This window comes from Acomys russatus, chromosome 5, assembly GCF_903995435.1.
Source record: "Acomys russatus chromosome 5, mAcoRus1.1, whole genome shotgun sequence".
Taxonomy (NCBI): domain Eukaryota; kingdom Metazoa; phylum Chordata; class Mammalia; order Rodentia; family Muridae; genus Acomys; species Acomys russatus.
In genome coordinates, this window is record NC_067141.1 from 30836946 (window position 1) to 30852590 (window position 15645).

General features: G+C 41.2%; 1 pseudogene; it reads right to left on the reverse strand.

Moving 5' to 3' along the window:
- Positions 1–544: 544 nt before the first annotated feature.
- Positions 545–1831, reverse strand: LOC127189796 (testis-expressed protein 9-like; annotated as a pseudogene).
- Between the last annotated feature and the right edge of the window lie 13814 nt (positions 1832–15645).

The window sequence follows — 15645 nt, forward strand, 5'->3', positions numbered from 1 at the left end:
TCTTGGTAAGAGAAATATAGGATATGGGGAAATAGAAGGACCCAGAGGGTCCTAGAAACCTACAAGAAGAACATCTTGAGGGTTGATTGGGGTCAAGGGGTGGTCTGCTCAAACTATTGCACTAATCAAGGACAACACAACTAGTAAACATCGAACCCTTACTCTGATCTACCTAATGGACAGGACATTCTTCATAGTTATGTGGAGAGCTGGGACTGGCTGTGACATGAACTCTGATGCCCCATATCTGATCAACTCCCCTTGGTGGGGAGGCCTGGTGGCATGCAAAGAAAGAATAAGCAGGCTACCAAGATGAGACTTGATAGCCTATGACCATATAGTGGGGGAGGAAGTCCCCCTTGGTCATAGACCTAGGGGAGGGGAAGAGGGTGAAAGCGAGAGGGAGGGAGGAACAGGAGGATACTAGTGATGGGATAATAATTGAGTTGTAATCTGAATAAATTAATAAAATTAAAATTTTAAAAACCACCTATGTAACACAGAAGTCAAAACTCAAGGGGACAATTGAAAAATAGAAAAAAAATTATTTTATTTTTTGACAAACCAACATTGTTTGTTTCACTGGGTCATTATCTGAACATTTCTCTTCACAAATATTCTCGCTACTTATGAACAGTAAAGAAACACTACAATTTGATGTCAAATTAACACAAATAAGCAGCAACTTGAAATCGCTTACTCGTGACCTGCCCCACTCAAGAGCCTTCATAAACTCCTCCTCACTGAAAGACAGCGTCTTGACAGCTTCAGTATGCATCTTCTGCCTTTTCAAAATGTCAATTAATTTCAATTGCTTCTTAAACCCTATCATTAATTCTCCTTTTTGTCTTTCTAGTTTCTTGTTTTCTGATTTTAAAACTTCAGTTTTTGATGGTCTTCACCTGCAATATCCTTGTTGCTTTGCCTTAGCTTACTCAGCTCCGCTTTATACTTTTCTGCTTCTTCTAGAGCTCGGTTCAGATGGACTTCTATGGCACTTTGACTTGTGGCGGCCTGTTTTTGCAACCTTTTTTTAATCTCTAGTTCCCGTTCTATCGATGACAGGTGCTGCTGTAACCCATCACACTTTCTGTTTGCTTCTTCAAAAAGATTCCTATATTTTTCTATTTGGGATTGCTGGGAAGTAATTGTTCACTGCTGTCTCACACAGTCTTCCTCATAAATTTTCACCTTGGACTTTAAACCCTGAATCTCATCCTCCTTCTTGTTGCATTCACACACAATGCTGTCTAGCTCCTCCTGCATCACACGGAGTTTGGCCTTTAGAAATCTGATCTGAGCATCTGTCCGTGTCTTCCGGCAAGCCGTCCTCTTTCAGCTGCCCTTCAATTCTGCTGATTGTCTTGGCGAGGGAGAAGTTGGAGAAATCATCGGGAACGGCCACGTCACTGGCGGTCTGCACGTCAGGATATTTCAGCTTAACACTTGAATTTGCTTTCCTTCCTTTATCTGCAGAGTGGAGTCTGTTATGAACCTTATTTACAGGACCAGTGTTTGTGGTCTTTGGCTTGGTTTCTGACCATACACGAGCCATCCCCTCCGATGACAACAGATCACTCGTACTGTAGCCATCTTCCTCTTTGCACGATGTAATTAGTGATTGAAAAGGCCTCGCTCACCCTTCTTGCTGCTCTCTTATGACTTCCTCAGCTTGACGAACCAGATCCGCAGTTTTTGACTCTAGTTCTGCATTTAAAGGTTTGTACTCTTGCTCGCGGGCAAGGAGGTCCTGTCCAGCTGCAAGCTGTCCTCGCAACTGGGTGTCTCCAGCACCACGTCTTGGAACTCCAACAACACTTCGTCCCGCCATCCCTGAAGTCTCTTCACCTCTGGCCCCAGTTCTGTGAAACTTTGGTTTGAAGACCTGACTTGGGCATGCAGGATGTGGTATTCAGCACAGTCTGTCTTAAAGTCCTTCTCATAGGCCTGTTGTTGCTCTGCGTGGTGGATGGCTCCGTATTGCACAAGACCAAAGTCCTGCTTATAGCCTTGTCAGTGGTTAGGTGCTGAACATTACCACGCTTTTCTGGCTGACAAGAGAAGGGGGTGGATGATTGGGGTCTCATCTCTGCTCTTTTTGGATCAGTGGCAAAGGTTTTCAGAAGACCCCCTCTGCTCAACTCTGAGCTTCCTTGGTTTTGATGTATCCACAGCTCTTTGTTTCCTGTGGAAATACAAGCAAATCCATGTCCCTAACAGAAAACATTTGCTTATTTCCATTCTGATTTTAACATATTCTTATGGAATATAGGCAGGGCTTTTGTTTTTGTTTTTGTTTGGTTTTTTGAGACAGAGTTTCTCTGTGTAGCTTTGACTGTCCTGGACTTGTTTTGTAGACCAAGCTGGCCTCGAACTCACAGAGATCTGCCTGCCTCTGCCTCCATGAATATAGGCTGAATAATTTCACATTTTTCTTTTTTTTTTTTTACATTTTTTTTATTAATTTATTCATATTACATCTCGATTGTTAGCCCTTCCCCTGTTTCCTCCCATTCTTCCCTCCCTCCCACTTCCCCCCTTTGCCCCTCCCCTATGTCTGTGATTGAGGGACACCTCCTCCCCCTATATATGCTCTTAGAATATCGAGTCTCTTCTTGGTAACTTGCTATCCTTCCTCTGAGTGCCACCAGGCCTCCCCATCCAGGGGACATGGTCAGAAAAGGGGCACCAGAGTTCGTGTGAGAGTCAGATCTCACTCTCCACTCAACGGTGGAGAATATCATGTTCGTCGGCTAGGTCCTGGTAGGGGTTCGAAGCTTATTGCCTATATTCTCCTTGGCTGGTGCCTTAGTTTGAGGAGGAGCCCAGGACCCAGATCTACCTTCTTCTTGTAGGTTTCCAGGACCCTGTGGGTCCTACTATTTCCCCATTCTTCCATGCTACTCTCGCCTAGAGTCTCAATAGGATGTCCTCTCTTCTGACCCACTTTTTTTGGTAAGTAAAGTTTTTCATGGCACGTATCCCTTGGACTAGTGTTTTGATATAAGTGAGTATATACCATTTGTCTCTTTTTGCTTCTGGGTGAACTCACTCATTATAATTTCTAGATCAATCCATTTGTCCACAAATTTCAGGAATTCCTTGTTTTTAATAGCTGAGTAGTATTCCATAATGTAAATGTACCACAGTTTCTTAGTCCATTCTTCTACTGAGGGACACTTAGGCTGTTTCCATGTTCTGGCTATTATGTATAAAGCAGCTATGAACATGGCTATCTCACTCCTTGGAATATACCCAGAAAATGCCCTACCACACAACAGGGACATATGCTCAAGCATTATTAGTCTTAATTTGTACAGCTATCCTCTGTAATAACCATTACTTCCAGTAAATGTGTAATTACAGGATCATCCTTTTCAAAACTCAAAGCAGTTGCTCATTGAACCCCGAGTATGTATCAATGGGATGCTGTACAAAATTTAATTTTCCAAATTCTGCAAAATGAAACACACACATATGCCATATTTCATTTCTTTCAGTACCCTTAGGGTTACTTCCAGAGGGTAATGGAGTTTGATTATACAAACTCTTATAATTTATTTGACTTGTTGACAGGTGATACAAATCTTTTCCTTTAAACCTTTACTGTTAACATGGTGTTTTTCATAAGGCTCCTAATGCATTTTTTTATTAATAATTGGTCAATTTCTACTTTTCCTTCTGCTAATGGACTGGCAATCCTGTAGGAGACTGAATATGGGTGATATATTATGGATGGTTTCTATTTCTGATTGTCTGTTGCAGTTGCATAAATAACAGAGTTAATTTTGAGCTATCAGGAATAAATCCAGAAGTTTCTATGTGCAGAACAACTCCATCTGCATATTGAGAGTCAGTAATTATATTAAGAGGTTCAGGAAAATCTAATACCATAAGACTGCAGACAAGTCTGATTTTTGAACTGAAATATATGGGCTTTGAATTATTTTGTTGATTTTGTCTGACTTACAGTCTACTGTTCCTGACTGATTTGCATCAATATAGAATGTAAGAGCTTCAGGAATTGGTGTTCTTTTTACAATATGTGGGGGAATCCACTTAGTTCTCTTTTTAAGCTGACGTCTCTTGCTTTTAGGATATTTACTGCTAATTTCTCTCAAATAGCTGTTTCACATTCTTTCTCAGTCTTCATTGATTGCTCATAAATTGATCACAGCATTAAGATAAGAAACTATGGTTTCTTCTGCATCTATTCCTGACAATTGTCATAGTCTTATTCTTCCTTTTATAATCAAATCAGAAACCTTTTCTATATAAATCTTTTTTTTTTAATTTGTTTGTGGGCTAAGAAGATCCATTTTAGGAATGCAGGGAGAGGGTGGGAGGGTGGGAATGGGAGGAGAGAAGAGCAGAGGCTGCAATCAGCATGTAAAGTGAATAAATTAAAGAGAAAAAAAGAAGAAGATCCATTCTAAAGCATTATCTTCTCTTTGCATGATGAGCCCAGTAGGACAATAAGTTGCAGGAAAAAACAAAAAACAAAAACAAAACGCAACACAAGTTGGGATCCATGCCATCTACAGATGCATCTTGCAGGTTCTTTTCTACTAAACTTAATTCTTTCTCTGCCACCTTTGTTAGCTGTCATGAACTGTCTACATATGAATCTCCTTGAAACATTGGAAACAAATTGCTTAACTCTGGAGTAGTTGGCTCAATGGTGGGTCATAGCCAATTAATATCTCCCATTAATTTTTGAAGATTATTAAGAGTTCGCAACTGATCTCTTCTGACCTGCTAACTTCTGTGGTTGAATTATTTGCTGACTTTATAATCTCCATAGTGGATAGATTCTCCTCTCTGTATTTTTCAGAAGCAATCTGCAAACCCCAACAAGGCAAAATTCTTTTTTGTTTCACCAAACATTTTCACAAAAGTATCTGCATCAGAATCAGCTAACAAAATATCATCCATGTGATGGTAAATAATGCATTCAGAAAATTGCCTAGAAATTGTTCTAGTGTTTATTGGACAAATTTTTGACAGAATTGTACTATTTCACATTACTTGTGGAAGAACTTTCCACTGATACCTCTTTACTGGTTGAGCATTATTATACATAGGCACTATGAAGGTGAATTGTTACTTATCCTGCTCTTACAAGGAGATAGAAAAATAAACAGTCCTTTAAATCAATTACTGTCATAGGCCATGTCTTAGGTAATAAAGAAGGTAAAAGAATTCCAGGCTGTAGCAAACTCATGGGTTTGATTACTCTATCTACTGTTCTCAAATATGTTAACATTGTTCTTTTCCCCAATTTCTTTTTTATAACAAATACAGAGGAATTCCATGTGTTGATAGACTCTTCTACATGTTGAGCCTCCACCTGCTCTTGTACTAGCTGCTGAAGCACCTGCAACTTCTCCTTAGTTCGGGGCCATCACTCTACCCACACAGGTTTATTAATCAACCATTTTAAGGATAGGGCCATTGGTATAATTTCAACAGTTGCCTGTTGCAGAATATTTTATTACATTATGTACGCTGAGATTGTATTATTTACTGGGGAAAAAAACCTGTTGATAGTTGTAGTGTGGCCCAGACTTAGCACACATCATTAATCCAAGAGCCTTTTGCTTGAATATTGTAAAGAGATTAAATATAGTCAACCATTGGTTAAGCAGTAAAGCAAGAATCCAGTTGACTGGAAGTAAACATAGGATTAAAAAACAACAACAAAAACAACAAAACATAGATTCACCCAGGCAGAGCCACCACACAACAAGAAAATATGCTCAACCATGTTCATAGCAGCCTTGTTCATAATAGCCAGAACATGGAAACAGCCTAAGTGTCCATCAGTAGAAGAATAAGTAAAGAAACTGTGGTAAATATACACTATGGAATACTACTCAGCTATTAAAAACAAGGAATTCCCGAAATTTGTGGATAAATGGATTGAGCTAGAAATGATCATAATGAGTGAATTAACCCAGAAGCAGAAAGACTCAAATGGTATATACTCACTTATATCTGCATATTAGCCCAAGGGGCATGTCCCACGAAAGCCTTCATTTACCAGGAAAATGGGACAGAGGGGAGGACATCCTATTGGGACTCTAGATGAGAGAAGCATGGGAGAATAGCAAAGTAGAAGGATCCAGAGGGTCCTAGAAACCTACAAGAAGATCATTATGATAGGCAGATTTGGGCCCAGGGGTCCCACTCAAACTATGGCACCAGTCAAGGAGAATACGGGCAGTAAACTTCGAACCCCTACCCAGATGTAGCCAATGGACAGGACATTCTCCACAGTTGAGTGGAGAGTGAGGACTGACTTTCACACGTACTCTGGTGCCTCATATTTGACCACGTCCTCTGGATGGGGAGAACTGGTGGGACTCAGAGGAAGGATAGCAGGAGACCAAGAAGAGACTTGATACCCTATGAGCATATACAGGAGGAGGTAATCCCCCTCAGGCACAGTCATAGGGGAGGAGAGTAAGGGGAAAATGGGAGGGAGGGAGGAATGGGTGGATGCAAGGGAGGGGATAACCACTGAGATATAATATGTATAAATTAATAAAATAAAATTTTAAAAAAGAAACCAAAAATACATAAATAAATAAATAAATAAAACATAGATTCACCCTGGCAGAGCCACAGAGGTACAGACAAGACTTGATAGGCTGAGGTCAGATATTAGGGGAGGAGGGCTCCCCTTTCTGAGGACTAGGGAAAGAAGAGAGAGGGGATGAGGGAGGGAGGGTATGATTGGAAGGCGATGAGGGAGGGGACTACAATCGGCATGTAAAGAATTCAAACTGCAGAACAAGCAGGGAACTTATATTGCAAATCCTACTACATGGCAGTAGCTCTGAGACTGGCTGAGATGTGAATGTCTGTGCATAGACAATGCTGCTTGTTGGTCACAGAATCCCTGTGGCACTATCAGATGCCATTCTTTGTATGGCATGAATGAAGATTTGCAGATGTCTTTCTTCTACTCATACAAAGAGCAGAGAACCAGCCTTAATTGTTCTGTGCATCTAGCACACTTCATTCATAACGTTTATGAGTGTATAATGCTTGTGAGAAATTATGTTTTCAGAACAAAAGAACCAGGCACTGATGCTGGATCAGACCTACAGGATTCATTCCTCTCGGCATGCTGCATCCATCATGTTCCAGCACCAAGTGCTTCAGCTGCTGTGCCTCATCAGAACAGGACAGCTTCGAAGAAAGCTTGGATCCCAATTGGTCCAGTATTTCAGACTGTCCTACACAGGACTTCTATTAAACCTGGAATTTCTCAGTATCTAGAACTGTACCACAAATGCTATTCCTAGCTTGTTTAACCATTCCCCCCCCCCCAATTTTATTTAGGCCCCTACAAAGGTATTATTCTTCCCAAATCAGCCAGAAGAAACCTTAAGAGAAAGATGCCCTGTTTCTCTTAAGGGGAGTTGGGTAGGTTTTTGGTTGCTTTCTTGGGCTAGAGATGTTTATTGTCATTGGGAGTTGGTTATAAGTTACTATTGATCATATGCAGAAAAAAAAAACAAGGTTGGACTCAGGGATGTTCCTCTTTTCCCTTTTCTTTCTTAGGTATAGAAAGAAAAGTTGAAAAGGAAGAAGGGGGATTATAGAAGTATATAGGGATGTTAGGACAAAAAGTAAATTATTGAATCTGCTCCTCAACTTAGGGCCTTAATTGTTACTCACAAGGGTATTTTTAATTCATTGGTATAAAATTTTGTGTATTGATGCAAACTAAGTTTAATTTTGATACATTGGTATAGAGTTCAAATTTAAGATTATTTTTCATGCACATCAGATATATATTACACATATGTGTATATATGTGTATATGTATATATTATACATATATAGGTGTGTATACATATTTCTACTCTAATACAAGGTATAGTACCTATACAACGCAAGTACAATAACTCAAGTAGAACATTGCAGGCTGTGTATGGTAAGTAAGTTATACAAATTAATTGTTAGTTGATCAAATCATGGTCAGGTCAATTACTAGTCTATTTTTATCACAAGGATATACATCTAGGTTTAACAGATAAATATGATTCTCTAAATAGATAAGGTCTTATTAAAAAAAACCTCAGAGACCTACTGAATACATTGTTTAAAGATGTTGCAGTTAATTTGCCAGTATGGCCTAATAATGTTTATTATTAGGCCTATAAATATTATTACAGCAGTATTTTTAACCTACTAGCAATCAATCAAGACACAGACACCTGTTACATTTTACAATAGCCTTAGTTAACCTGGGGCAGGGCAGATATTAATCCCCTAAACTACTTCCCATAATGAGGCAGGTATCCCATACCTGCCCCAATCCCATGCCATCTGGTTCTAATAATTTCTATCAAGCTGCCTCTCATCCATATTCCCAAATACTTGCTAATTATCATCTTCTGGACCAAGTCTCCATCCACATTAGCCATGTGCTTCTCCTCCACCTCGGCCATGGTGCAGCCTCCTTCTTTCCCTCCCTCCATTCTCCCTTCCTCCCATGATTCTCTCTGTCTCCCTAAGCTCTGAGACCTTAGCCATGCCTATCTCACCTGCCCTGCTGAGATGTGATGACCTTTTATTGGTCAAACAGGTTAAGCTCTTAGGCAAGTGCAGGTGAGTCAGAGATAGCAAGCAGTAATTAGCACCAAAATACATCAGACCAACCTTCAACATAAAGATGTTTTTATTATTTTAAAGATTCATTGACAATAAGACAGGCTAATTCTTGGCAACACCCAGCCTACCTCAAAGACGATGAGCATCAAACAATCTCCTTATGAAGATGGTTTCAAATGTGGCAAACAAGCCACTGGCAAAATGTCCTCATTTCAGCCACTGACAGAATTCTGCCTAAAAATGGGCAAGCTTGGATGCAGGCAGTTCCTGCTTCACAATAGTTCCTGCTTCACAAATGTGTCTGTCAGATATACTGGGCCATAAGGCTGAAAATGATGCTCCAATGTTATAGAGAGTGTTGGGTGACTGTTCAGGTAGCAAGTTGTCTCTGTCATTTTTTTCACTTTGGAAGTTGCTAACCTGCACTTCCTGTTTACCCAGGTAATCAATTTTACTCCTTCTCAAGGCTCTGATGGGGTTGAAAACCAGACAGTTTAGTTTTACAATTAAGCTTAGTTGTTTAGGGGTTAAGATGTTTTTAGGTCTAGATAGATGTTTTAAATGGATAGAAATGAGATATGATAGATATTGATTTACCTTCAGAATTTTAGACTCACCAAGATAGGAAAAATGTTTTCCTTAAGGTTGCCAAATACAAATACAAATTAATATAATTCCTGATTGTTTCATGGTTCTTCTTGTTCTATGTAGTTGTGTGTGTGTGTGTGTAAGAATATAAATGTATATATAAAAATTTCAATTAAATTAAAATTAACACAGGAAGAGGAAGTCAGAAGGACAGATAGAGAATGCACAAGAAGTAGAAAGGGGTAAGATTCAGTTTGAAGGAGGTTGTGTGAGAAGGCATAGGACAGGAGGGAAATTCCTTCTGGGACATTCGCTGAGGAAGAAGGTCGGCTAGGTGCTTTTTCTATCTCTATGAGCTAGCAGGCTTTCACCTCAACATCTGGCACCCAAGGCTTTTTTTGAAAAAAATGAATGATTGTGATTTTTGTAAAAACAACAGTGCCCCGCCCCCCTACTTATAAATTTGGAAAAAGTCCTTGTTGTGTCCTGTTTTTGGAAAAGCCACACAATCTGTGGTTGCTCTGTATGACATATTTCAACACCTGCCCCGAAGCAACTTCCATTACCCCCTAACTTTAGTCAACACCTGCCCAGAAGCAACTTCCATTACCCCCTAACTTTAGTCAACACCTGCCCAGAAGCAACTTCCATTACCCCCTAACTTTAGTCAACACCTGCCCAGAAGCAACTTCCATTACCCCCTAACTTTAGGGATTGTTTCTGGTATTGAGGGTATATTAACTGGAGCTCCCCACTGCTTTAATAAATTTCATGCCCATAAATTGATAGCGATGTCAGCCACATAAGGACTTAACTTTTTATTTGACCTTCTGGTCCCACACATATAACATATTACATGCTTTGTTTTTATCAGAAATAGCTTTCCAATTCTTAGAAAGGATATAAACCTTTTGAAGTAGCCATTATGATGTCCAAGATTTTTTGCGAAATGATAGTTAAATCGGCTTCTGTATCCATCAAACCTTCTATTTTAATGTCATTCACTTGCAACTTTTCATTTTGACCCCAGATCATTAACAGCTGTTTGCCAAAATACGCGTCTTCCAGTACCTTCTAACCCCTCTTTCTCTTTCTAATAGGGCAGCTTTGCCATTGATTTAGGAAAACAGCAACAGCCGAGCAATCCTATTGCTTGTGTTAAATTGCAAACCTCTTTCTACAGAAGCTATTATTTTATTTCTCCTTTTAAAATCTTTATCTACATAGGTAAAGCAGAGTCTGAGGGAATGTCCATCCAATGCCTGCCCTAACGCAACACACCCCATAGGAGAAAACCAACCTCTGACACTACTAACAATACTTTGCTGTGCTTGCCGACAGGAGCCCAGCAGAGTTGTCCTCTGAAAGGCTCCATCCAGCAATGCCTCAAAGCAGAGTCTGAGACTCCCAGCTGAACATTGGGCAAAGCATACGGAGTCTAAGAGGAAAAAGAAAAAAAGCTGGAGGTGGCAGGCGCTTCACAAAAGGCTAACAGAGGGAACAGACCAGGGCCCAAAGGGGCCTGTTGAGACTGATGAACCAACCAAGGACCTTAGATGGGCTGCATCTAGGCCCTCTACAAAGATGTAGCCAATGGGTAGCTCAGACTTCAAGTGGGACCTCTATGGAGGAGAACAGAAGCTCTCGTTGGCATGGAATCTCTTGCCACCATTTCAATTCCGTCCCCCTGATGGGACAGCCTTGCCAGGCCAGAGGAGAAGAGAACATGCTCAGTCATGATGCAGCTTGATGAACTGGGGGTGGGTAGGTAGGGGCACTCCCCTTTTCTGAGGGATAGGGGAGGGGGAGGAGAGAGGAAGGGAGAGTTGGACTGGGAGGTGAGGAGGCATGGGACTACTTTATCTATACTTCCTGGATGCACAGTAAATCCTTGGGAAGTCAAACTGCTCCTTCCCAAGATCATTTCTACTGTCCGTGAGGGAAAGGCCTATAAACTCCAGTAAATATTTTAGAACACTGAACTTTTGGGGATAGTGTAAAACATTTGTCTATGGCCACTGCCAGAGGAGTACTGCCTGCAGTAACAGGCAATAGATCTAAAATACTTAGTTGAGGTTATTCTGCCTGCTTGTTATTTCCTGGATGACAAGAGGCAAACAGCTTGTACTTTTTGCTGTGGAGCCTCGAGCTTGGCACCCAATTTTGTTTCCTGATTGCAACAACTTGTCTTAGATATCTCTCTTGGACCTACACTCATTGGTCTAAAAGCAACACTTTCCATATCACCTGCATACCCCCGAAAGGCTAGGCCTTCTTTCTGGTTTATATTTAGAAAAACCAATGCCCTTAGAAGTGCCTTGCTCACAATTTGTTTCAAATGACCATATTTTCCAAAATAAAGCACTGGGAATTTTGAAATCTGAGAACTTGGGTGGGTTGGTCACAGTCTCTTTGGAAATGACCATATTTTCTGCAATTGAAGCGCTAGTCATTTTGGTATTGGAACCTCTACCTATAGCTTGACCTATGATATTAGCATGGTATACACAAGAACCGATATTGACTGTATCCCTTATCCATTCCTCCATAGGCACTGCCTGCACCCTTAATAGTCTAATAACTGTTTTATATTCCATATTTGCATTTTCAAATGCCAAGTCTCAATTAGCACTTGCCCATCAGGGTCTGATATGACTTTGTCCACTGTTGCAATAATTCTTTGCAAAAAAAATCAATGAATTCTTCCCCAGAGCCTTGTATAATTATTATAAATGATGTCTGCTTCTTTCCTGCCTGCTCAACTTTGGACTAATGATTGCATAACCAAATTGAACCTGTTCTTGATATATCAGTGTACTGACCTTTACCTATCAACTGGTCCCTCACTATAATAATTCCCCTCACTCTGTGGATTCTTCTCTTTACTATGACACCATTGTAATTGAGGACCAGACTCTAGTACAGCTGTTACAAATCCCCTTTGGTCTTAAGTAATAACTATACTTTAATGAACCCAATTATTTAGAGTTTTTTTACACAGGTCAAGTGCTATTTTTAAACAAAATCCCAAATGTTTGATTTCACCATTAAAGACTCAGAAGCCAGATGCAGGGGTGAAAGCCTCCTACCTCAGAGAGGCATAGAAGTCACCCAGCTGACCTTCCTCCTCAGCTGGCATCCCAGAAGAAAAAAATCCTATCTCCTTCTCCATACTGTCTTAAAGACTCTTCAACTCAATATCCCTGCTTCGTGTGTGTGTGTGTGTGTGTGTGTGTGTGTGTGTGTGTGTGTGTGTGTGTGTTTATGTTCATTCCCTGCCAACTAGTTGTTTGCTCCACCTCTTGACCTATGGTGGCTTTATTTAGCTCTTGCTTACAGAAAGCTCTTGGGTTAAAGGTGTGCACTAGGGCTGAGCCACACCAGAACAAGAAACAAGTTTTTCCAGTTTGCAATCTCAGTTTTCACAATGTGATCAAATATTCTGCCACATTTCCCCTTTTTGAGTAAATAAAAGTCTCTTTCTATAACATCAATGAACTATATACTATGTGGTAATAATTACATCCACAACGTGTCTGGTGTTGTTGGCCTTCCTGGTACTCAGATGGAAGAGTATCCTGAGGTTTGGAAGCCCAGGAACCATACAGTTCTGAAGGGAAATGGCATCGCCAAAGAAAGTTTTACAGCTCTGAGAAAACGTAACCTAGGACTCAGAAGCCCAGGAACAGCTCTGAGGTATGACATTGTCCCAATAGAAAGACATCCTGAGGCATGGGAGCGCAGCAACAATGGAGCTCTGAGAGGAGGCCTCCTCAGCAGAGGCATTGCAGCTCCCAGGAGAGGGTATTCCCAGCTGAGCTGAGGACCCCAGGACCCTCATTTTTGCTCCTTGCTCCTCTTCAGCATCACTGAGAAGCTCAGGAGCTTTAGTCCTACTCCACTTCTCTTGTCTTCATTGCTTCTTTTCGTCCTTGTTTCTTCCAATGAGAGAGTCACACCAGGCAGTAAATCATTTAAAAGAGAATTATTGGAGGGACAAATTCAGAAGATGAGTGAGCCAATGAGTGGCTGCCTATGTTCTTGGAAGAAGGCAGCGGGAAACTGGGCAGACAAGGCGTTTATATAGGATTTCTTAAGGGGTTGAGCTTTCTAATGCGGTGATTTCCAGGGTGAGGATTGGTGGGATTTCAAGTCCTGAGCTTGGGAGCTCAGGGATTGGTCAGTTCTCCTGCTCAGGGATTGGTGGGGTTTTGTACAGACTTTTCACCTCAAATTAGCATACTCTGAGTCCTACTGAAAGGCAAGAGATTACCTTTGTGACTGTGGGGGAGGGACAGGGCTACTGAAGCTTCCTCAGGTAGGGGTCTGGCCACTTTTCTGCCTTGAGGGTTTACAAAATTTACAAAGTATATAAAGTTTACCAAGAGAGACCACAGCAGAAAAGCCTTTCTCTGCAACATAAATAGCCAACAGAGACTAGAGAGGGGGTGCTACGGCCTTGGACAGCTCCCATGACTGCAGTAGACTGAGGCAGGAAAGGTCATCATGGACAGCTCCCACTGAGGAGGCTGTTGCTGCTCTGATAAGAGCCACCATTTTTTTCTGTTTCTGTCTCCACAGCCTGGGGTGGGAAGGAGGGGCTCTGACAGCCCAGGGAAGGAAGAAGGGGCTGGAGGGAGGGGCTGACATCACACCACTTATAGCTTTTGTGGCAGGCTTCTGAGGGGCTCCACAGACAGCTCTTGGTGGGGTGGTGGGCAGCAGGTCACTTTGATTTAATGCAGCCACTGCAGCAAACACTTTGATCTCCATGTCGCTGCAGTGGCCACTTTGATCACCCCCACAGTGGCAGAGAGACTACACAGTCCATATGTTTTTAGCAACCTTGGATGTGGTCCTGTGCTTCACTTCTTCCCTGGGGTTTCCAGGCATCACTGCACACCAGGCTGAGGACGAGGAAGCAGAACCGGAATGCGTGGGTCCGCGGGATCTGGGTCAGCTAGGAGTACGGGGAGTCGGGGTAGGACGAGTGTTACAGCTCTTTTAGAGAATATTCAATGAAATAGCCTATATGCCTTATTCAGGCTGAACAAGGGCTATATGAACCTTGGGGAGTGGGAAGGGTATTTCGGGGCCTAGTACACATTATTTGCTTGGGCTAAGAGGTTGTGGATGCTTTATTTGCATGGAGAGTAATTCCAAGATCTAGGTTACATGAGTACCTCAAGAACTGTAAGAATGGGGGGGAGGGGGTCACAGGGTTAGCTGCACCAGGGCATGCAGGCACAGAACAGGGAGGGAGCAACTTTTACTCCTGGCAGTCTCAAGATTGAGATTTTCAGGTTCTGACACATCTTAACCTCACTCTTGCTCCATGCCAGTTTCCTGGTGACATAATCCATGTGTCCCACACTTGGAGAAAGTACTCTACTATCTGTCCTATCTTGGTAAGTCTGAAGTTATGTCCGAAAATCACTTTCTAGTATATCTTGCATTTATCAATCGAAAACATCTTTTTAGACCTTAAAATAATTTCTAAAACCCTAAACAACTTAAGCTTAATTGTAAGACAACAATTATCTAGTTTTCAACCCATTAGAGACCTGATAAGGATAAATATTATTTGACTAAACAGGAAATGCAGAGCAAGCAGCTTCCAAAACTATAGAAATGTCAGGGACTGCTGGCCACCTGGACAGTCACCCAAGAGTCCTCGGCAGTCAGAGCATACATCTCTTTGTCCTATTGGCCTAGAAAATCTAACAGATATTTCTTGTGAAGCATGAATTATGAAGGACTTTCCTACCTTATCCTGGCAGAGTTCAGCAGACGACGTTTGGTCTCCTGCTTGCCCACAGCTTGAACAGGCACACTGTCAGCAGCTACAGTAAGGGCAGTTTCTTGCCCAGTGGCAGTTTGCCACATCTGAAACAAACTCTGTAAGGAGATTCTTCGATATGTATCATCATCTTTGAAGCAGCATGGAGGTGCTGCCAGGAGCTAACATGTCTCATTGCCCCCCCAAATAAGTCTTAAATTAATTTTTAAAAAATCTTTAAATAGCATATTCTATAGATCTCTGAGATTTTTGAAGACCATCTATATATCTCAATATATTTGAATAGGCAAATGTTGCCTGTCTCTAGCTATTTACTCTCTGATTAACTTAGAAAACACCTGTGATTAACTAAACTAGTACCTAATAAAACCACAAGTTTGATTTGCATTTCTTAGTCACCCTAAACAGTTTGTAACAGTATCTTTCAAAGGGACTAGAGCTTCATGTTGCACTTTTAAGAATTACATAAGGGTAGTACCTTAAAATGTTGATACATGGTATATTGTAACCAAAATATAACCTTAATTTTGTCTCAATATACAAAACCTATAAAAGTAGGTTCAAAGTCTATCCCTCTATCCTATTCTTCATATATTATATCTATGCCCTCTCCTTTTAAAAGAAAGATG